At 40.9% G+C, this 23205-nt stretch overlaps 1 protein-coding gene across 7 annotated transcripts in view; it reads right to left on the bottom strand.

Annotated features, from left to right (window-relative positions):
* FAT3 (FAT atypical cadherin 3) overlaps window positions 1-23205 on the bottom strand; it is a 695104-nt gene that overhangs the window by 511798 nt on the left and 160101 nt on the right. Inside the window, exon 2 of one of the 7 annotated variants that reach the window (XM_060771117.2) lies at window positions 11314-11486. The exons of 5 other annotated variants lie outside the window; for them this stretch is intronic. The gene's annotated coding sequence lies outside the window, so the exon portion shown is untranslated. Of the gene's footprint in view, window positions 1-10747; window positions 10945-11313; window positions 11487-23205 lie in introns of those variants that run through there. One more of the 7 variants, XM_067466518.1, reaches the window with a different exon arrangement.

Below are 23205 nucleotides of genomic sequence, written 5' to 3'. Positions count from 1 at the left end.
TCAGTGATGGCCCCTCAGTTGTGGAACTCCCTCCCTAGTGACATCAGACAGGCCCTATCCCTCCTGGTCTTCAGAAAAAAAATTAAAGACTTGGCTTTGTACACACGTGTTCAGAGAATAGGCCAATACAGAATTTGACTTCAGCTGTTTGGGTAATGACTATAGATTAATTACTAAGTATAAACTCAAGATCCGGCACTTTACACTTTTAATATGTAATATGTTTTAATCTGTTTCATTGTCTTATATATTCTTATTTGCTTATATGTTTTATTTGTTTTATAGTTGATAGGGTATGTTTTATGGTTATATTGGTTTTACTGTAATGTGTATGTTATAGCATTGACTTCTTATCGGATTTTGTAAGCCGCCTTGAGTCCCCTGTGGGGTGAGAAAGGTGGGGTATAAATAAAGTAAATAAACAATAAATAATAAACTTTCAGAAGACCACAGAATTTTACTGGAGGGTGCAGAGATTCTAAGTGTTAACATTTTAATGAAATCTATGACTAATAAAATCCATATGTCACACCTGCAAATGTGGAGGGCTGAAGTGTAGTTGATTTGCATAGAAAACGGCTATTTCTGCACCAAAATTAATACTGTATTGAAATATTTTCTACATAGAAAATTGCTGTTTTCTTCACAAAGCATCCACATGCAAATTTGACACTGAATAACTCCCCAATTGGGAAAACTATGTGGTTTCTGAAGAATTTCTGGCAACAGGCAAAAAATTGCTGGAATTACTCACTGCTACCTTTGTGATGAAAATTTGTGTCGAATTACATCTCTAATATATAGTCAGACCACTGGTCCATCAATCCAGTACTGTTTATGCATGGTTTCAGACAGATGTCTTTCCTAGATCATCCTGTAGAAGCTGTAGACTGGACCGCTACCACTGAACCATGGCCATTCCCAAATATTAAACCAGACAAGCAATCCATCTAGTCAAGTCAGCCTAACACGTGACCACCAAGTCAATGTGTAAGTAGCCTGCCAGATGTATGACAGCCTCTTATTCGTATAAGCAAAGGGGGAGGGGGGAGAAGCAGCCTTTTTTGGGCTTATGTATATGACTTCCAGGTTGCATTTAAACTGCTGGGTCCCAAGTTACCCAAGCCTCCCATACGAGAATAACTATCAGAGCCTACTTTTAGCAACAAACTCCCCTGTGTGTTTACCACCGGCACAGCTGCACTGTAAGAAATCAATTCGAGAAGCAGTTCAAAAAAAGTAGGAAATGCTGACATAAATGCAGAAAATAACTGAGAAGGGGAAAAACTTAAATTGCCTTTATTTACTCAAGGGTGTGCAAGCGAAAAGAGAATACTTACACAAAGAGAGAAGATGGGGAATGTTTAAGTCTGGTGTATTTTTAAGCAGCCTTCCCAAAAATTAAGCATGTTCCAGAGTAATAGTCTACAAGTTCCATCAGGACTTGCTATTGATCATTCTGGTTAGGGAGTCATCGTGGCCATCACAGAACAATCAGGCCTCCATGTTTACAGGTTTAACTTGTGCAGGTTTGATTATTTGTGGATTTTGATTAAAATGTTCTCTTTAAATATCTCTAGGTCCTCCAGGCTGACTTCATGGATAGTAAGACATATACTTACTTTGGAGGTGTGCAAATATGAATAGGTTGCTTACCTGTAACTGAGTTTTTACGAGTGGTCATCTGTGAAATTCACACAACCTTTCTCTGGGAACCTCTATTGCAGTGTTTCTCAACCTTCCTAATGCTGCGTCCCCTTAATACAGTTCCTTGGGTTGTGGTGACCCCCAATCATAAAATTATTTTCATTGTTAATTCATAACTGAAGATGTAGCGAGAGCATCTGTTTGTCCGGTTTTAATGGATTCATTTCAGTTTGTGCAACTCGAGGATGTTGACAAGATTCTTGGAGAGGTGAGGGTGACCACATGCATCATGGACCCCTGCCCATCCTGGCTGATATAGGAAGCCAGAGGAGGTTTGGCAGAGTGAGTCAAGGTGGTGGTTAATGCCTGCCTTCGGAAAGGAAAAATTCCAGCGAGCTTAAAAGAAGCTGGTATAAAACCACTGAAAAAGTCATCACTGGGCCCCACTGATATGAACAACTTTCGGCCAGTTTCCAATCTCCCCTTTTCAGGCAAAGTCCTGGAACATTTGGTTACCTCGCAGCTCCAGGGGTTCTTGGAAGAAACTGTCATTTGATTCTGTCATTTGGGAGTTGTAGTTGCTGAGATTTATAGTTGTTAACCTACAATCAAAGAGCATTCTGAACTCCACTAAGGACAGAATTGAACCAAACTTGATACACACAACTCCAATGACCAACAGAAGATACCAGAAGTGTTTGGTGGGCACTGACCTTGAGTTTTGGAGTTGTAGTTCACCTACATCAAGGGAGCACTGTGGACTCAAACAATTATGGGTCTGGACCAAACTTGGCACAAATACTCAATATGCCCAAATGTAAACACTGGTAGAGTTTGGGGAAGATAGACTTTGACATATGAGAACTGTAGTCGCTGGGATTTATATTTCACCTACAATCAAAGAGCATTCTGAACCCCACCAATGACAGAATTGAGCTAAACTGTCCACACAGAACCCCCATGACCAACAGAAAATACTGTGCTTTCTGATGGTCTTTGGCAACCCCTGTGACACCCCCCTTACGACCCCCCAGGGTCCCTACCTCCAGTTTGAGAAATGCTGCTCTAGTGAACTTCTATGTTCAATTTCCACTGGACATAGAAGAACACAGAATTGTGCGAGAAATTATCTCCAAGAATCTAGAAACACTTTCTCTGCCTTCATGTCACTTTTAATGCTATTGATAGTTAACTATGTGTAAACTCTTGTATGTTTTTAGTTGTGCAAAAGTTTGAATGTTGGACTGACTTTGGAGACCAGGGTTCAAAACCCCACCCAGCCAGAAGGTGACCTTGAGCAAGTCACATTTTTTTTCAGCCTCTGAGGAAGACAATGGCAAACCTCTTCTGAACAAGTCTTGTCAAGAAAACATTATGGTAAGAACACCATAGGTCAAAAAAGGCTTGAAGGCACACAACAATCACCAAATATCTTAATGATGAGAACTTTTGTCTATATCTTTTCTAATGTTTGTACACCACTTGGAGTCCTAGAGCTGAGGATTTTTTTTTATTTTTAATATTTTAACATTCACTTACTTATCTTGCTTAAAAACATCTATCCAGCTGAAAATGCTGCAGAAAAGTGGCCTAAGAAGATCACAATAGCTGGTTATTGTATGCATTTTTACTGTTATTAATTATTGATTAATTGCCAATTAATGCCACAGAAACTCTTGGACATATGTATCACAACCGTATTTCTCTTAAAATGTTGTAGGGGCAAAGTATGTATTGTTAGTATACGAGTCAAAATGGTTTGTAGGCTTTGCAAAGGAGCACCACGCACCCTCCCCATTCCCGTTCTGCATGGCCACCTCAACCAACACACCATGCCATTCTGCATTCTCATGCAAATGCTCTCCAAACAAGTGAGCCCTGTATTTTCTCTCATTTGGCCAGTAAGCCTGTCTTTAGAATCACTTTTCCTTGTCGTTCTTCACTGTGCTATTTCCATACAGAAACCATGATCTGTTAAGTTATGCGAAAGGGAAGGGGAGTGAAAAAATAAAGACGGAACAGCTACAAACAAGTTTCCAACAACATTAATACACAGGCTCCAGCCAATTCTTCTGCCATTATTTTCAGGACATGTACTCTGTATGAATTAGTTTCTGTGCATTTTTTCCCTTTGGAAGATGGCTGTATCACATATGAGAAGGAGTTTACTGCATCTCCATGGTATTCACCACTTTGGTCTTTCCTCCCCCCCCCCCCCCAATCTTTCTTGTTGGGCTTGGTAGTTAGATTCTGTCTCACCTCTACTTCTAACAACATAAAACTATTTTCCAATCTTAGAGGAGCTGCTTGACTCCCTCCCATTCAGAAAATGGGACAGGGCCACTAGTTGCAGAACTGCTATTCGCACAATTTGACTCTCTAAAAGTAAATGCTGAGCCCAGGAGTAAAATGTGCAAATACTTCTAGATCATACTTGGAGCCATATTACCATGAGTCCACAATCACATGTTTACTTTATCATAGTTGCAAGCTCCCTGCAGCAATATTTGTACAGAAAGCATTGTGCAAATATGTTTGTATGTGTAAAAAAATCCATAGATATTTCTGTGCAGAATATTTGCTCTCAAGATTATCCCAAATAGCAAATAATGGTTAAAAAAGATACAGAATACTCAGTAAAGTTAGAACCCCGTATCCACAGGGGATACATTCTTAGCTAAACCAAAGTTACATGAAACTGTTGGTATAACCAAACACCATTCAATTACCTTATTTCTAGTCCCAGCATACCATACTATAAAGTTAGAGGACCTTGAAATTCTTAGAGGGTTTCCCTCTACAAATTTGTTGGATCTTCCAATGCAAATCGATGATCGTTTCTGAGAAAAACATACCATAGAATCACCTGGAGAACCTAAAAAATGCCTAGACACCATTTTTCCCAGGGCACAAGTAAAAAGACACTTTGACTTCCCTTTGGGGAGATAAAGCGGGGTATAATAAATAAGAATAATAATAAACCTTTATTTGTACCCCGCTACCATCTCCCGAAGGGCTCGGTGCGGCTTACATGAGGCCAAGCCCAAAATACAACAATAAAACAACAACAACAATAATACAGCAAAATAAAACAAATAACAAGCAACAACATTAACAACACGCAATGACGCAGTTAAAACAATGGCCGGGCCAAATGTAATAATTAAAATTAAAATTAAAAAGTGCTGAGCATGACAGGTGCATCATCATCATCATCATGGTTTATGATGCTTTAAGATGGTTTATGGTTTATGATGGTGGGATCATTACTGATTTATGATGGTGGGATCATAAACCTGCAAAGCTAGTGGAAAATGAACACGCAAAAATACTGTGGGACTTGTGAATCCAGACCGACAAAGTTTTGGAATATAATACACCAGACATCACGATTCTGGAAAAAAACAGTTTGGATTATTGATGTTGCCATACCAGGTGACAGTCGAATTGACGAAAAACAACAGGAAAAACTCAGCCGTTATCAGGACCCCTAAATCGAACTGCAAAGGCTCTGGCATAAATCCAGTACAGGTGGTCCCAGTGGTAATCGGCACACTGGGTGCTGTGCCAAAAGATCTCAGATGACATTTGAAAGCAATAAACATTGACAAAATCACGATCTCTCAACTGCAAAAGGCCACCTTACTTGGATTCAAAAATACATCACAAAGTCCTAAACACTTGGGAAGTGTTCAACTTGTACTTTTGTGCTATGAAATCCAGCATACAAATCTCGTTTGAAGTCATATTGTGTTTTTGTGTCAGTGTAATAATAATAATAATAATAATAAAAACAACAACAATAATAATAATAACCACCCTTAATATGGGTCTTACCATATTCTTGGACATTAAGTAGAAAATTGTTGAAATTACTGATTCAGGTCTGCAGTAACAAAACAACTGAAGTTTTACACTGCTACAACTGAAATTGTACACCACTACTTCCACAGATCTCCTTTCATTCTTAGCAAATCTCCAGAATACTTGCAGCAGAATGGAAAGCTACTGAGTGCAGGGGATGCAAACTGAGAAAAAACCTGCTTGAATTTCCAAGCAACCAGCTCTAGAGCTTAAGTTAAGTTGTTATTTTGGATTCCATTTCCCACAATGGTCCCCCCACCCAGATCTTCTCTACATCTATGCAACGATTGCTTTGCCAGAATCACCAGCAAGACTATAAAAGTGGTAAATGCAGGTTTACGACACCAGTGGAGGTCACTTTGTGAGAAAGGGAGGGGAGACCAGGAGTTCCTTCTCACACCATTGCGATGGTAAGTCCCAAACTCTCAAACCCTTTCGACAATTTTCAGCACCAAGAGAGTAGGCATTAGGAAATGTACTTCCAACTTTAGTGCATACAATAACTGGCACTTAAAGCACCCATGCCCTTCAAAAAGGATTTTCTTTCTCCTCACACCTTGGATTTTGAAAGCATCATTGGTTGAGAGCTTCTCCATAATCGCTAGGCTTTGGGTTGACTTCCCACTTATTTAAAAACTCGCAAGACTTGCAGCAAAGTCGGATTAGGAAAGGAGGCTGCTCAGCTGGATTTCCTCCTGATCATCTTACAGGAGATGATTTTAAAGCGATGCATTTCCACATGGAGCTGTTAAGCAAATCCACCAAGCAAATGAAGTCCCTCTTCCCCAAGTGGCTCAGAAAAGCACTTTAGGATTTAATTGTATGCACACTCTGAGCAAGTTCTAAAAGGTATGCCTTGACAAAGTCTACAGCTTCTAATACTTAGAGCAGGAAGGTCCAGCTCTAAATGCCTTTCTGGCATTTAAATAAACACATTAATAGGGGAATACAGTGAACACAGCAATACTATCCCCTATATTGTCAATCACATCACATGGAGAGTGCCAGTCTAAAAAGGAGAAGCTCTCCTATCCATGACGACCCATTGAACGGGCAGTAACTCCAAAAAAGTAGTGTTTTCTAAAGGACAGTTAGACAACACAAACAGTAAAAACTCTCCTTTTTGAAACACAGGTTGAGTATCCCTTATCTAGAATTCCTAAAATATACAAAATTCAAAATTGTCCTTTGCTTTCTCATAGTACAGTGTTCAGAAACATAGTTTAATGCACAGAATTGTTCAAAATATTGTATATAAAGTTACCTTCAGACTACGTGGACAATGCACATATGAAAAATAAATGAAATTCACATTTAGACTCGGGTTGTATTTATACTGCGCTTCGTGCAATCATGCCAGCCACATGACCTTGGAGGTGTCTATGGACAATGCCGGCTCTTCGGCTTAGAAATGGAGATGAGCACCACACCCCAGAGTCGGACACAACTGGACTTAATGTCAGGGGACTACCTTTACTTTTTTACCTGTATCTCCAAGATATTTCATTACGTTTACGAAAGTATTCCAAAATAATTAAATAAATAAAAATGCAGGACACTTCTGATTTTAGATAAGAAATACTCAACCTTTATGTAAAAAGAGCAACAATGCTCTTTTTTGAACACCTGAATATGTCTTTGGTGCTCTTTTTTGAACACCTGAATATATGGAAAACAAATCCCATATACTGCAGCAACAAACTCTTGGTTCACCCTGAGATCTCCCAGAATATTAATGGGGATAAACCATTCTGTATTTTTGCAGAATGCACAACCGAAGCCTGGCCTGTTGGCATTGGGGGATTAAACAGGTTCCCTGAAATCAAAGACCTGGCTACAGCCAATTAATGGCACAGAAGTGATCAACTCCAACACAATCCCAATTTTCATCCACTGAACAGTCGGACTCTCTATCTCCCTGGAAAAAGCCTGTCAAAGTTAGAGATGCTCACACAATCTTATACTAATGAGATTTCAACCTTATGTTATCATGTCCATATTTCACAGATGGTACATATTCAAGAGTGAAAAATAAGTTAAGAAGAGAATCTGAAAAAAAATTCTGAGCAAAATACAGGGATATATGTACATTAGACGTGCCCACAATTACATCTACATTTGGCCTGCAACATACATTTTCATCTGTACGTCTGACTCATATAAGAAGGACCTCTACACATATACATATTTAATTTTACAGTATTTATCTATCTGTTTAAGGCATTTATCACCTCTCAAACCCACCAGAAATTCTAAGCAATTAACAATTTGCTGTGTGTGTCCTTATGGCGACCCTAAGAATTTATCATAGAATTTCTGAGGATAAGTGTGTGTAGCTTGCCCAAGATATTTAGCCGCCTGCGCTCCTTCTATTTTTATCAGTTTTATACTAATTTATGCAATGCTTTTGATACGAAATAAATAAATAACTTGCCCAAGGGCACCCAGTGGGTTTTCATGGCTGAGAGGGAATTCAAACCCTGTTTTCCAGAATCATAGTCCAATGTTCAAAGCACTACACAATGCTAGATCCATAAAGCAACTTTAGAAATACACCCAAAACTTCATATATATTTTTTAAAAAAGCCATAGCAGCCACCCCAGTTTTGAGAAGTTTGAATGAAGTAGCATGGTCTTTGCTGCTAAAATATAAAATATAAGTTCAGAAGGGGTGCAACTAGGAGGTAGTTCCACAAACATGTACCCGACCTAGCGCCATGGAATGGGAGAACATTCAGTAAGGCTTGGACGAAGGATCTTCTTTTCCAGGGAAGCCCACATGGGAGACAACTGTCTTTCAGATATGCTCACCTCAAGCTTGGGACTTAAAAACCTTCTCCATATAAGGTAGAATCCTACCACTGACCATTTCCACCCTCCTTGTATAAGAAGCTCTATGTGTTATGCATATACAAGTGATGTGCATTGCATACAGTGATCTTAGGGGCAGGGGAACAAGGCATGACTTCCAGTTGTTACTATAGAGACAGGACAAACCTTTGTAGCCTTACACCTGCTCTTCTTGGGAAGTCTTTAAACAGATGTTGGATTGTCATCTTTCAGGTATGCTTTGGTTGGGTATTGCTGCATGGCAGGGGATCCAACCAGGTGGTCCTTTCAATTCTAGGATTCTATGTGTTCTTGTGACCTATGGGGATTATCTGAACTCTTTTTGGGAATTACCAATAATCTCTCTCTTAAATTCAAGAAAGAAGAATGGAACCTATCAACAATAAAAAAATTGCAGGCCTGTGAAGTTTCCACAAAGGAAAAGCCATGAGAACTAACCGACCATCTGTGTCTACCCATTTGAACATAAAGAGTTTCATTCTAAGCTCCCATCGCACAGCCAATATGCTATGGCATATAAAACACCCTTTAAAAATTCTCTTTGACCTTGTGTAATAAGTAGAGAGAAAACATAACACCTGTCTCCCCTCTGACTTCACTCCTGGTTTAGCACTTCAACATCAAACAGCTCCACAAGCATGAATGCACAATGCAATAGGAACACAGCCCCACAGACTGTGTGGACAACACCTCTCTATTTATCTTCAGACACTTCTAGTCACTCAATTCTAAAAGTTTCTAAGTGGGTAACAATAATAAAGCTAAATTTCAGGAAAACTCATAAAACTTGTAAAAAATTTAATGGTACGTATAAAGTCACTGCCTGATTGCCACAGGCAAGTGAGAATCAATTCCAAAAGATCGAGCAGGGTGGAAAAAAGAAAGTTCACTGTGCAAAAAATTATAATAGTAAAAGTATTTATGTTGGCAGCAATTAGTTAGCAGTTTGGCTACCCACTTTTCCAAACAAATTTCCTCCATTTTTTTTTCTGTTGAGCTTGAGGTCTCTATTGCCCCTCTCTTTTTCTGACCCCAAACAGACACAATCCTACTCCCCAACCCTTGAGTATCAAAACCAGAGAAATTGGCTAAAAAGCAGACCAAAATTAAACGAGAAGCAAGACACCATCTCTTGTGTCATGACCAAGTGTTGGGGAGGACGACTCTATTCCCCCTCCCCTCCATACCTAACTTTGCAATGTACAAAAAGGGAAAGGGTGTAGATGTAAATATTAGCTTCTTGCATACAAAAGAAAATCCCCAATTGGACAAAATTACAATGGGGAGTTGGGTGGGGTTTGTGGTGGTGTTGCCTGTTCTTCTTTCCTTTCTTTTTTTTTTTTCATTTCAGGGTGTTATTCAAAATCCTGAAGTTTTCTATGCAAAAACAATTGGTCTGCTGCTAATGAAAAACACAGTGTTATCCATCTCTCATATAGGCAACACACACATATCCTAGTTGTTGATGGAAGATGAAAGTGATGGGGTCCCAACATGCCCAAAGACCCTTCATTCTCAGGACAAGAAAATATCCAAATAGTATATATACTGTTGAGGATCAAATACATGTGATTTGTTTACATGGATGCACCCTTTCATCAACCTTTTCTAATAGAAAAAAAACATAAGGACGTTGTGAAGGTTAACTGCAATCTGTAACAGAAAATGTTACAGGTCTGTTGAACCCTCTCCCTACCTAGTGTTTTCCAAATACAATCCTCATTCCCACTCTCTTATCTGTGGAGGGGAACAGGTGCTGAAAATGGCATTTTATTCTCCCTCTTCCATTGCAAACTTGAACCACAGATACACTTCCTGGGGATTTTGGAAGGAAGGAAGTTATGTCTTCATGAGTGAAGATCACGTGTATTTGTTCAATAGAGATTCCTCCTAAGACAATTTTGTACTTCTGTAAAAAATCAGACAGGGTGCGCTGCATGCCCCTTGCTTAGAAAACAACCCCAAAACATCTAAATACAAAACATAGGTCCTAAATCCCATAATGTCCGCATGCCTGTATTTTCAGTGCATACCCCACTTCAAGATGAATGGTGCTGGCAGACAACAGCGTATGTCTTTTAAAGGCACAAGCACTGAAAAATTCATGCTGTCCATGTTGCATTTGTGAAATTTTTACACCAATCTGGACACAAAAGGCATCTTCTCAGGAAGCATTCTTAACTCACAACTTATTATACTGAAGACTCACAGTTTTCAAGCACAGTGCGGATAAGTTCTGCCAAAAGCATCAATGGAGGCAAGACAAGATGAAGTAAATCAGTGCAAACATGTCTCCCACCTCCGAAGCAAAGTGAAAACTCAACTCCCAGCCCATTCAAACAGTAGTTCTTAAAACGTGAAGTCTGATGAAATAAGCCGTTCTTACCTTTCGGGGACTGACAATTGACGACATTCAGCTTTACCATAAAAGGGATGAAAGCCCAGGCAGCTTGGTGCTCATTTCTTTTCCAAAAACCTATTGGCTCGCTAAGATAATATTCTTTCTCCAAAGCACTGTAGCAGGTCTCATGCAATGTACCAGACACAACCCACCCAGAGTTGTGGGTTTGTTATACCTTGAGATTTAGATCCGGAGGAGAACAGCAGCGTGACTACTTCACTGCAGATATCTCCACTAGTGACACTGAGGGGGGAAATGTATGGATGTATAAAGGGCACTATCTGGACCAAGCTTTGAAAGATTTGATTACTTACTAAACTTAAGCAGCCACCCCATCGACCAAGGAATACATCCCACAGAATTCCATGGGACATCCTTCAGAGGAGAAATATGTACGATTATCCCAAAGCTCATCTGTGCAAACAAAAATTCGTTCCCCCTTCTTGCTTGCTCTCATCAGTTAATTACCAGCAAGCGCTAGCCACAGAACAATGCAGGCAGATTTCGGAAGCAGTAGGATAGGATGAGGGGACATTTAGAGAAACTCTCACCTTTTAGCCACAATAAGTCCCACACAACAAGGCTCCCGAAACTCAGTAGGGGATCTTGGCTGCAAATGGAAACGCTTTCCCTGAAGAGTCTTCTCGGGTTCTCCCAAAAGCAACAACCAGAAACACACGCTGCCAGCTCGCCTCATTCTTCTGCAGGCAGAGAGAGATGCACGCTGCCAGGGAAACGAAGGGAAAGCGAGGGGGAGGAAGAAAAAAAAAGGAAAGAAAGAAAAGGGCCCGCTCTTAGTTTTCTTTTGAAAGCTTTGTGTTATAAATAGAGGGAGACAGAGAGAGAGAATGAGTGGGAAGAGAGTGGGAGGGAGACGATAGGATAAACCCTAAGTGAAAACTCATCTTCGGCAGGTAACTCAGACAATGCGCAGGCTGTTAAAAGTTTGCAATTCCATGCTCTCCCCATGAGAGGAGGGAGAGTGAAAGAAGAGTAGGGAGGGGGGTACCAATGGATGGATGGGAGGAAGGGGATTGAATTGGTTGGAGAGGGGGATGGAGAAGTCCTATGTGACATCCATATGGAATTAGACTCAGAACAATGCTGACAAGGGCAGGCATAGCAAATCGCACTCGGGGGCCACAGTTTGCAAAAGAGAGGCCGGTATTGTAGAAATTATAGACGCCCAACCCAACCCTGGCTTGCTTTTATTTGTTCAAAAAATGCACGGATTATCCGGATCTGCTGACCGGAGAGGGTTAAACAGTTTTCCAAACTGTACAAAAAAATAGAGAGAGGGGGGAGAGAGAGAGATAAGAAGCATCTCTTAAAAGAAATTAAAACTGCATTGACACATGCAGAAGCCTTGATGTTCAGTGTGTTTTCTGCTTCCTCGCTTGCATTCATTTTATCTCCTCCGCCACCCGCCCGCCGCTCCTAAGCCTCCCTCTCTCTTTTGGAAGAAGCACTCCTCCACCCCATGGGAATGAGAATTCCACTGGACCCAATTAACACTCTGCTTTGCTCGCTTCTCACTACGACTGATTTAAAAATAAGCTGCGTTTTAGAAGCCTTGGGTTTTTTGAAAAAAATGAAAAAAATGCAGAATAGTTCCAGCAACAGAAGCATTGGCGGCTAAAGGCTGCCACCTCTGTTCCCAACTGCAGGGAAAGTAATGAAGGCAGAAAATGATGATTCAACAAAAAATGGAGAGAGGGAGAGAGAGCCAGAGCCAAAAGACCATGAAGATAATAAGCATCTCAGACTGGTCGCTAGGCATGCAACCGAACCCTGGCTACTCATTATTTAAATTTATGGCTCCCAGGGAAGCAAAATAAGAGCATTGAGGGCTGGTTCGCATTCAAAGCCAAGGAGCATCTCCAGGCTTGTGGCCAGGCTCCATTCATGCTCAGGCGCCGTCTGTGGAGACGGCGCCTCCATGTGGGTGCTAATATGTGAGGTTGCAACAATGCACGAAATTACTGGGGTTCCTGGGGTGAGGAAATAGCACTGCTTTTAGCATCACAGCAGTCAGAAAGTGATACACATGCACTCAAGGGCCCTCTCACACTAGGAAGGTTTCTCAACCTTCCTAATGCCGCGACCCCTTAATACAGTTTCTCATGTTGTGGTCACCCCCAACCATAAATTATTTTCATTGCTTCTTCATAACTATAATTTTGCTACTAGGAATTGTAATGTAAATATCTGATGTGCAGAATGTATTTTCATTTATTGAAACAAATTTGGCACAAACATCTCATATGCCCCAATTTGAATACTGGTGGGGTTGAGGGGGTTGATTTTGTTTTTTGGGAGTTGTAGTTGCTGGGATTTAGAGTTAGCCTACAATCAAAGAGAATTCTGAACTCCAACAACAATGGAATTGAACCGAACTTGGCACACAGAACTCCCATGGTCAACAGAAAACACTGGAAGGGTTTGGTGGGTTTTGACCTTGAATTCTGGAGTTGTAGTTCACAAACACCCAGAGAGCACTATGGATTCAAACAATGATGGATCTGAACCAAACTTAGCACAAATTCTCAACAAGCCCAAATGTGAACACTGGTGGATCTTGGGGAAAATAGACCTTGACATTTGGGAGTTATAGTTGCTGGGATTTATAGTTCACCTACAATCAAAGAGCATTGTGAACCCCACCAATGATAGAATTGGGCCAAACTTCCCACACAGAATCCCCATGACCAACAGAAAATACTGGAAGGGTTTGGTGGACATTGGCCTTGAGTTTTGGAGTTGTAGTTCACCTACATCCAGAGAGCACTATGGACTCAAGCAATCATGGATCTGAACCAAACTTGGCGTGAATTCCCAATATGCCCAAATGTGAACATTGGTGGATTTTGGGGGAAATAGAGCTTGACATTTGGGAGTTGTAGTTGCTAGGATTTATAGTTCACCTATAATCAAAAAGCATTCTGAACCCCACCAATGACAGAATTGGGACAAACATTCCACACAGAACCCCCATGACCAACAGAAAATACTGTGTTTTCTGATGGTCTTTAGCGACCCCTCTGACACCCCCCTTGCAACCCCCTGTGGGGCCCCAACTCCCAGATTGAGAAACACTGCACTGTACAGTTGTAGAATTTTTTTCCAGCTGTGGGCTCCAATCTATGGAATTTTGAGATTTTTCAGCTGTGGGTTCCAATCTATGGAATTTTGAGATTTTTCAGCTGTGGGCTCCAATCTATGGAATTTTGAGATTGAGATTGAGATTGGAGCCCTAAGTACAACCCCTTCTCTGCAGGAGTGGCATCCATGTCAGATGAGTCGTAGCTAGCTACATCTGACAAAATATATTCTAATTAATAATTTTCTAGGTTGTCGATGCCATTCTATGAAATGCTTCTTCTGAAAGATACCACAGAGTTGCCTTTGAGGACCTAGCTCCTACATCTCTAGGAATTTTCTGGGTCCTCCAGAGTAACTGTGTAGTAACTTCCAGGAGAAGATAGTGTAACTTATAGAAAGGTTCATGAAGGTTCACTCTTTTCCACATGATTTTTCCCCATGACATGTTAAGAAACATATCCCCCATATGGGGGTTATACTGCATTTAGAATTTAATGCAAGATCACTGTAGTGTCTTCTCAAACTACATAGACAATGATTTTACAGGATGCAGTCAAGGCTGTTAAAGTAGAATCAAAAATCCTATAATTGTGCAGTGTAACGGGTATCTAACATGGAGGCATCATTTCACCTCGTGGAATATTGCTTGATTGCTCTAATTTGCTTACGTACAAAGCTAAGACAAACCAGTACAGAGCATGGTCTCAAAACTGGTGAATCAAATAACAAAGACCAAGCAGGTTAATTCACTGAAATTCTGAGATTGCGTACAAGCAAAAGGATCCACTATTTTGTGACCACATCCTTAATAGTGGCAGAGATTGTAAAAAAATGAATTTGGGGGAGGGCTTATCTCAGTCCCATCTCCATCATAGAAAGAGAGATTATCTTTTCGATTGTTACTTATTTGAATTGTTGAGTTGCTTGTCTGAAGCAGGAAAATGGAACAACTAAGCAACAATTTTTGGGTCAAGGGTGTTGGGAATATTGAAACATTACTGTCTAGCCATCATAGGACATCTCCTTCGAGCTAGTGAAACACTAAGGATACTATAGAAGTATCCCAAAAGTGGTTGTTCTCTGAAAGAGAGAGGTGGAAGAGACTAATGTCTCCTTCATTGAGTGAAACGACAAAATGGACAATTCAATACATCTGAGGAAAGGAATTGTTTCCTAGGCTTGCCAGAGCTCTCCTAACCTCTGGAGGTCAAAAACATCTGGAGGGTCAAGATTGCTCACTCCTTCTCAAAAGCAAAAGTGGAAAAGTTGCAGCCATCACCTCTGAAGGTCTGTGAGAATTTGGTTATTACCCTCCATACAAACAATCCCTTCTTCACCTGCTGAATGATAGGGAGGGAAGAAAGAGAGAAGGCTAAAGAAGTTTTCAGAAAGGGAGATGGGATTCCAGTCCCGTGCATCAGTGTTATATCCCCATCAATTATCCTATATACTCATATATAAGTCTACAATCTTTAGTCAAAAAACAATACCAAAAACTGGGACAACTTATCCACAGGTCAATGTGAGTGTGAGTGCTGTACCTTAACTCTTGTATGACCCTCTGAACAGAGTGACAAAAGGCAAGTGAACCTAAAAGAAGCACCTACCCTCTAAATTCTCTCCATCGTTGTGCCATTTCTGGCCTTCTGATTGCATAGTTGAGGAAATGGCAGCAGTCAGGGGCAACTGGCCCCTTGAAGCACTGCTGCTTTCCCCTTTCTGCAGAATGATCCTTGACTTTAAAGACAAAGAGTAGAACTTTGAACCCAAATTTTGTCACAATGGAATTGTGACAAAATGGGCACTATTGTGTTTTCTGAGGGTTGCTCATATCAAACTTCTTCAGAACTCTTCAAAGGCCCACCAAGTTCAAGTAAAGTGCATGACAATAATCTAGTCTTATTTTGCATGCACAATTCAACTTTCATCAAAGAACCTACTTCGCCCATCTGCTCCCCTTTTTTTAAATTAATTGAAGAGCTTCATCCCAGTGAATACTGATGTAATCATTAAATAACATACCACATCACCAGTGTTCTGCCAGCTTGTGCTCCATTCCTGTCCTTTTACTCTAATGGCAATGGGTGAGTGTTTGGTTGGCCCTTTGAAATAATGGTGGAAATAGTGGTCCAGTTGTCATTTTCCCTACCACCAATATAGGGAAAATACACTATTTTTTCCATAAACATCAGTTCGCTACCTTTACCTCTTTCTGAAATAACAAAAAACATGCTGACAAGTGATCAGATAGAACTTTCACTCAAAATCACTTCCTAAAACAATAGTTCATAATTTCTGGTCACCTACAACCCTACCAGTGTCGCCTTCCCATGCTGTATGTCTGCCCACATTTCACTGCTGATGATTGCCACTACAATAATAACAGAAGGGGAACAGTAGGTGCTATCCCATATACCTTGGGCTGCCAAAATCTACAGCCACATTGTCTGTTGCATCCGGTACTGTATCAGAACCAGATCAACTGTTTATATGGGCCCACAGTCCAAGTTGGCTTCAGAGTTTTGAGGAAACTCCAGAGCAACCCATGATAAGGCCATGATAAGATGGATCAGCTCTGTTCATCATGTAGATGCCATGGAGCCAATGATCCTCCTCTTTTATGGTTAAGTGTCAGTGCAGACATGCTCGATGTTGGGTGGAGTTCTAGAAATTTACATCCCAAAACATTTGAAGAACCAAAGCTTAGGGGGGCAGTGCTCTAAAATACAGCTTTATTGGGCCCTGCTGCAGAAGAGACCCTGGGGTCTGAGTATTTGCCATCCAGCTTTGCTGCCTGCTCAGCCCTGGGCTTACCGACAAGGAGACCTGCAGCCACACCCTCATTCCAACCAGCTGACCCAGCAGCCTCCAAGGAGAGAACATAAAAGGACTGACCTAGAAGCCTAGGAAAGCTTTGTTGGTCCCTGCTACAGAAGAGACCCTGGGGCCAGAGTATGTACCATCCAGGGTAAGCCCATGGCTGCCTGCTCAGCCCTGGGCTTACCCTGCAGCCACACAATCATTCCAGCTAGATGACCAAGAAGCCTCCAAGGACAGAAAATGGCCCTCGCTGCCTCGCCGCATGGCTACTTTAATGGCCGCACCGCCCATCGCCTGGCAATCAGAACATCTGTGTGGGGTGCCTCCATGGCTACTTTAACGGCCATGCTGTCCATCATCCAAACATTGGAATACCCATGTGGTTGCTCATTTTGGGGTTCCACCACCTTGCCTGTTGCCTTTGGCGCTTATTCCATTAGCCCACTTTGGTTGGGATTGGAAGTTTACTTTTAAGCTTTTTAATTGTATTTATACTTGAATTGTTCAATTGAGATGTCATGTATGTTTAAATTGATATGCTAATTGTTTAAATTGATATTATATGTGTAATGTGGTATTGTATGCCATGGTCTGTAAGCCAGTCTGAGTCCCCCATTGGGGTGAGAAGGGCAGGGTATAAATGTAGTATAATAACAATAATAATAAGTATTATGTAAATGCTGTGAACCATTTTGAAGGTGTCTAGAAAAAAAGTGGGATATACTATAAATCTATACTATATATACTATAATATATACTATAATATATACTATATATATATACTATATATACTATAAACCCACCGGTGGCGCAGTGAGTTAAACCCCTGTGCCGGCAGGACTGAAGACCGACAGGTCGCAGGTTCGAATCCGGGGAGAGGCAGATGAGCTCCCTCTATCAGCTCCAGTTCCTCATGCGGGGACATGAGAGAAGCCTCCCACAAGGATGATAAAAACATCAAATCATCCAGGCGTCTCCTGGGCAACGTCCTTGCAGACGGCCAATTCTCTCACACCAGGAGTCACTCCTGACACGAGAAAAAAAAAAACTATAAGTCTATGAAAGAAGTATCCATAAAGGTGGTAATTGAAAAATTAAATGTAATTTTTTTTAAAGGAAGGTATTCACATCTGAAGCATGGATGGAGTAGTAAGATGAAAAAGGATCAGTGTCTAGATCACCAAAGAGTGCACTTAAGCATTGTTGTTGTTGTGTGCTTCAATTATTTTCCCACTTATGGTGACCCTGACCGTATTACTGAATTTATTTTGGCAAGGTTTCGAGATTTTCCATTATCATCCTCTAAGAGGGTGTGACCTTGTCACCCAATGGGTTTCCATAAGCTGTAAAAGCATGATGCTGGGCACCCACCTTATGGCAACAATCCAGAGTATAGTTTCATTTTATATAATACAAACAAATGCTACAACAGGCTGCACAATTATCAAAAGTTACACAGGTGTCAGCTTCAAGTATGTGCTGTTTGCTCAGAACTTTCAATTTAATGAACTTATCCTTTCCTGACATTTAATCCTCTCTCCTTTTTAATCCTATGGAAATGAAATATAAACAGGGGCAAGCGAGCAACACCCTCTTATTGCCATTAGATCACTAGCAGGGAAACCACAAAAAGCAATCTCATAGCAATCTCGTATAGTTAATTTTCAAAGGGAAAAGCTTTCCGTTCTTGCTACCAGTTCCTTCTACATGAGTGAAAGATTGTGTCTGTGTGTCCTCAACATTTGAGTCGCCAACAATAAGAAACGTTCAGCCAGTTCATTGACAGAACAGCTGGGTTTACAGTAGGCTCAGCTCGATCCTCTTAAATTAATGGGAGATCACATTTCCATAAGAATAAAGTCAATTTTAGATGCTCACAGAGGAAGGTGTCATTAATGTAGGAGTGGTGCTGAAGGCACTGAAGGGTTAAATTAATGAATATTAACAGGCTATGTTTAAATTATTTTCAAGGCAATGATACTAAACCGGGGGAAGGCGGGGAACAAATTTAAAAGACTAGGAGCTGTCAGAAACGGTGAGAATCTGTCTGCTCAGCTCAGGGGTATTATCATATTGAATTTAATTTAGAATTTTACATTTAATACTCATGCACAATAGACAGTGCACCATCCACGAGGAACACAGCACAGAATATATGGTGGGTACACCAGAACCTTGTGGTTTTGGTATTTACTTACAATTGTGACCACGTATATACCAACCAGGCTAAGTGAATAATACTAAAAGTCACACTGGTCAGAATATGTACTATACACTACATACTTCCAGAATCAGAGTATGAAGAATCATAGAATCATAGACTCAAAGAGTTGGAAGAGACCTCATGGGCCATCTAGTCCAACCCCCTGCCAAGAAGCAGGAATATTGCATTCAAATCACCCCTGACAAATGGCCATCCAGCCTCTGCTTAAAAGCGTCCAAAGAAGGAGCCTCCACCACACTCCGGGGCAGAGAGTTCCACTGCTGAACGGCTCTCACAGTCAGGAAGTTCTTCCTCATGTTCAGATGGAATCTCCTCTCCTGTAGTTTGAAGCCATTGTTCTGCGTCCTAGTCTCCAGGGAAGCAGAAAACAAGCTTGCTCCCTCCTCCCTGTGGCTTCCTCTCACATATTTATACATGGCTATCATATCTCCTCTCAGCCTTCTCTTCTTCAGGCTAAACATGCCCAGCTCCTTAAGCTGCTCCTCATAGGGCTTGTTCTCCAGACCCTTTATCATTTTAGTTGCTCTCCTCTGGACACATTCCAGCTTGTCAATATCTATCTTGAATTGTGGTGCCCAGAATTGGACACAATATTCCAGGTGTGGTCTAACCAGAGCAGAATAGAAGGGTAGCATTACTTCCCTAGATCTAGACACTATGCTCCTATTGATGCAGGCCAAAATCCCATTGGCTTTTTTCGCCGCCACATCACATTGTTGGCCCATAGAAGCCTCATAGCCCATTGTGTTCCATACACAAATGATCAATGCAGGGAATCAAGACATAGAATCCTCAGCAAGAAGCTGTCCAGCCTCTCTTTGAAGACATCTACAGAAAGAGATGCTATCACCACTCTAGGTCGTTAGTTCCATTGTTGAACAGTTCTTACAGTCAAAGATGAAATCTATCCTTGGGAAGCTTAAAACCACCAATAATGGTTCTACCCTCTGGGGCAGCAAACCTGCCCCCTTCTCTCTGTAACAGCCCTTAAATTATGTGAAGAGGGTCATCATGTCACTCCTCAATCTTCTCCCCACCAAGCTAAGGATGCCCAAATCCCTCAACCGTTCCTCATGTGTTCTTCATAATCAGTATTCTTGTCTCTCCTCTCTAGATTGTTTCTAAAATGAAGAGCCCAGGACTAAACATTTCACTCCAGATAAGGTGTCACTACACCTTATTTGCTCATAGGTTGTGTTGCAACACCCAGGGAAGGCACACAAGGCCCCTCCAAAGACTTTTCAGAACTGAATGTTTGCCGCTTTGTTTCACTTGCTGGAAACTGCCCTGAGTCCCCTCGGGAAGATAGGGTGGGTTACAAATAAAGTATTGTTATTATTATTATTATTATTATTATTATTATTATTTGAAAAACAACAAGATTAGTACACAGCAAACAAGGTCACTCTCATGGCTATCATACTGAATCACACATTGGACACTTCCCAAGTGTTTAGGATTGTGTGATGCAGGCCTGTAGCCAGGATTTTGTCTCGGGGGGAGCTGAGTTTGATTTGGGGGGGGGGGGGTGAGTCTGAGTGAAAGAGGGTCTACCTAAGCAAACCTTTTGTATCGTTACCCCAATACCCCAATGCATATGGGATAAATTGAGCATGGTGATCAGATCATGAAATGAATAAACATAACAGTTTAAATAATGTACCAGTAAGGCCTTCTCACAGACCACCATGAGAATTTGGGGGGGGGGCTGAAGCACCCCAACCCCCCCCCCCCCCACCGCCTACATGCCTGGTGTGATGTATCAGCGAATAATGTGTGCAGATCCTAGTAGGATGGCCTTTTGAGTCTGACAGATGGTAATGTTGTCAGTGCCGAATGTGTTTAAGTGCAAGCCAAGGTCTTTAGGCACTGCACCCAGTGTGCCGATCACTACCGGGACAACCTTTACTGGCTTGTGCCATATTCCTTGCAGTTTGATCTTTAAATTCTCGTATCATGTCAGCTTTATCAATTGTTTCTCATCAATCCTGCTGTCACCTGGGATTGCAACATTGACGATCCATACTTGATTTTTTAACATGATTGTGAGGTCAGGAGTATTGTCCTCCAAAACTCTGTCAGTCTATTATTATTATTATTATTATTATTATTATTATTATTATTATTACAAAAGCACAGTATGTCACCGCAAACGAGATCTATATGCTGGAATTCGTATCACAAAATCACAAGTCAAACACTTCCCAAGCGTCTAGGACTGTGTGATGTATTTTCGAATGATGGGTGCAGATCCAAGTAAGGTGGCCTTTTGCAGTTGACAGATCGTGATTTTGTCAATGTTTATTGTTTCCAAATGGGGATGATGATGATGATGATGATGATTATGGAAAAGGAGAATATAATGAAGTCACTTTAAAAAAACATTACAACTAATTTGTGTGTGTGTGTGTGTTCCAGACTATGCATGGTAGCTATGTGAAATGTATACACTCGAAGGCAATATAATTCTGAGTATCAGTCACTGGAGAGAGTGAGGGAGGATAAAAAGAGAGGACTGCTGAATTCCATATTAGTGCTGGACTTCCCAGAAACATTTCAGTGTCCAAAGTTATATATTTAAGCCAGATGGGACTATGGTCTGAGACCCAACCATAAAAATCCTTCAGCTGATTAATTTAACAGACTAGGAACTTGTTCCAGCCTTTGCACATAGATGGCACCATATAAATACATAGAATCAATGGTAAAACCAATTGGGGTGCTGGTGGCTTTTGCGAGCTTCTTTGTACAGTGGCCTGAAATCAAATAAGCAAACATTTATTGAACAAAAATACAACTTTCAGTTTCCTGGAGCCCTACCTTACTAAGGCAACAATATAAAATTCTGAGATAAAGTCCTACAGTTTTCCAGCTGCCAGGCACTGAAAACTGAACTGTCAAATGATCTTTATTGCTAACAGTAGTAACACAATAAAACCAGAATCATTAGACAACTGAATTCCAGTGGGGTTTGTTGTAATTATCCATAAATTGTAATTATCCAGCTAACCACCTCAAAGTTCAAAGAGTGAGAAATGGGTAGTAGTGTTCTACAAGCGCTCTGTTTATTCCCTCGCAATATCACAGGATGTGTAGATGTCTGAGGAAATAAAAGGGCCACCATTCCCAGTTGGAATATTTTTATTTGGAAAAAGCATTGAAAAGCCAGTTCCTTGAACCTCAAGATAAATGCTCACCAACTGAGATAGTCTAAAACATCCATAGGCACCGTTTTTCCTTTACAACAAATCTTCATTTATTTATTTATTTATTTAGAAGTTTTCTATACCGGTCTTCTCACCTCCAAGGAGGGACTCAGGCCGGTTCACAACATGGGTTCATATACAATAATATACAAAAACAACACAATGCATCATCATTACACATTAAAATATAAGTACAATAAAAACATCATCATCACATTACCCAAGCCAAGTCGTCAATACAGTCACAGGCACAGTTCATCATCCTCCTTCCATGTGGACGAAGGTTATAGACTCAGTCCTCAAATGCCACGTTCCAAAGCCAGGTCTTTGTTAGTTTCCTGAAGGTCAGGAGGGAGGGAGCAGATCTAATATCTAGTGGGAGGGAGTTCCAAAGCCAAGGAGCCAACACCAAGAAGGCCCTGTCCCTCGTCCCCAACAAACGCGATTGCGAAGGTGGTGGGACCAGAAGATCTTAATAACCTTAATAACAAAGAATCTATACACATGCTTTGTAGTTACTTTAAGTTTGATGTGCGGGTAGTTTAAGCCATTGAAGTTTAATTTTGTGTAAGAGTGATTCTACCCTCAACACACACAAATAACACAAGTTTTTCTTTTGATATTTGCCTGCTGAACTTTGCAGCTCCTCTGGGTTCAACCAGGTTTACAGAAAATTGAGGATTAAAAGTAATTTCTTCCTCTTTCGAATCATCAAAATAGTATCAAACCTGAGCAACGTTTGCCTAGGGCCAGAAGCCCTGCAAGTACAGAAGCAGATCCATTGTGCAGGGTTAGATAATGAGCAATGGCGATGCCAGTTTGTAATAAATTGGATTAATTGCCGCACAGCGTTAAGACCATTTGTATCGTCCCTTGTTTCCCCTCTAATCTACGACATTTGTTATCTGGGTCAAAGGCGGGCTGAGAGCATGTGCGCACAGTACAACTTTCTGGCATTTATTTTGAGCACTGACATTTTTTAATATCTCTTCCCTTGGAAAAGGGGAATGGGCCAAAATCCCCCACAGGGTTTTTCTTGTCAGTTCCAGCATGCTCTACTAGTACAGTATTGCTCCATTAGTCATTAGTTC

This window comes from Anolis sagrei, chromosome 3 (assembly GCF_037176765.1).
Source record: "Anolis sagrei isolate rAnoSag1 chromosome 3, rAnoSag1.mat, whole genome shotgun sequence".
NCBI lineage: Eukaryota > Metazoa > Chordata > Lepidosauria > Squamata > Dactyloidae > Anolis > Anolis sagrei.
This window is presented reverse-complemented; position numbering and strand designations above follow the sequence as displayed.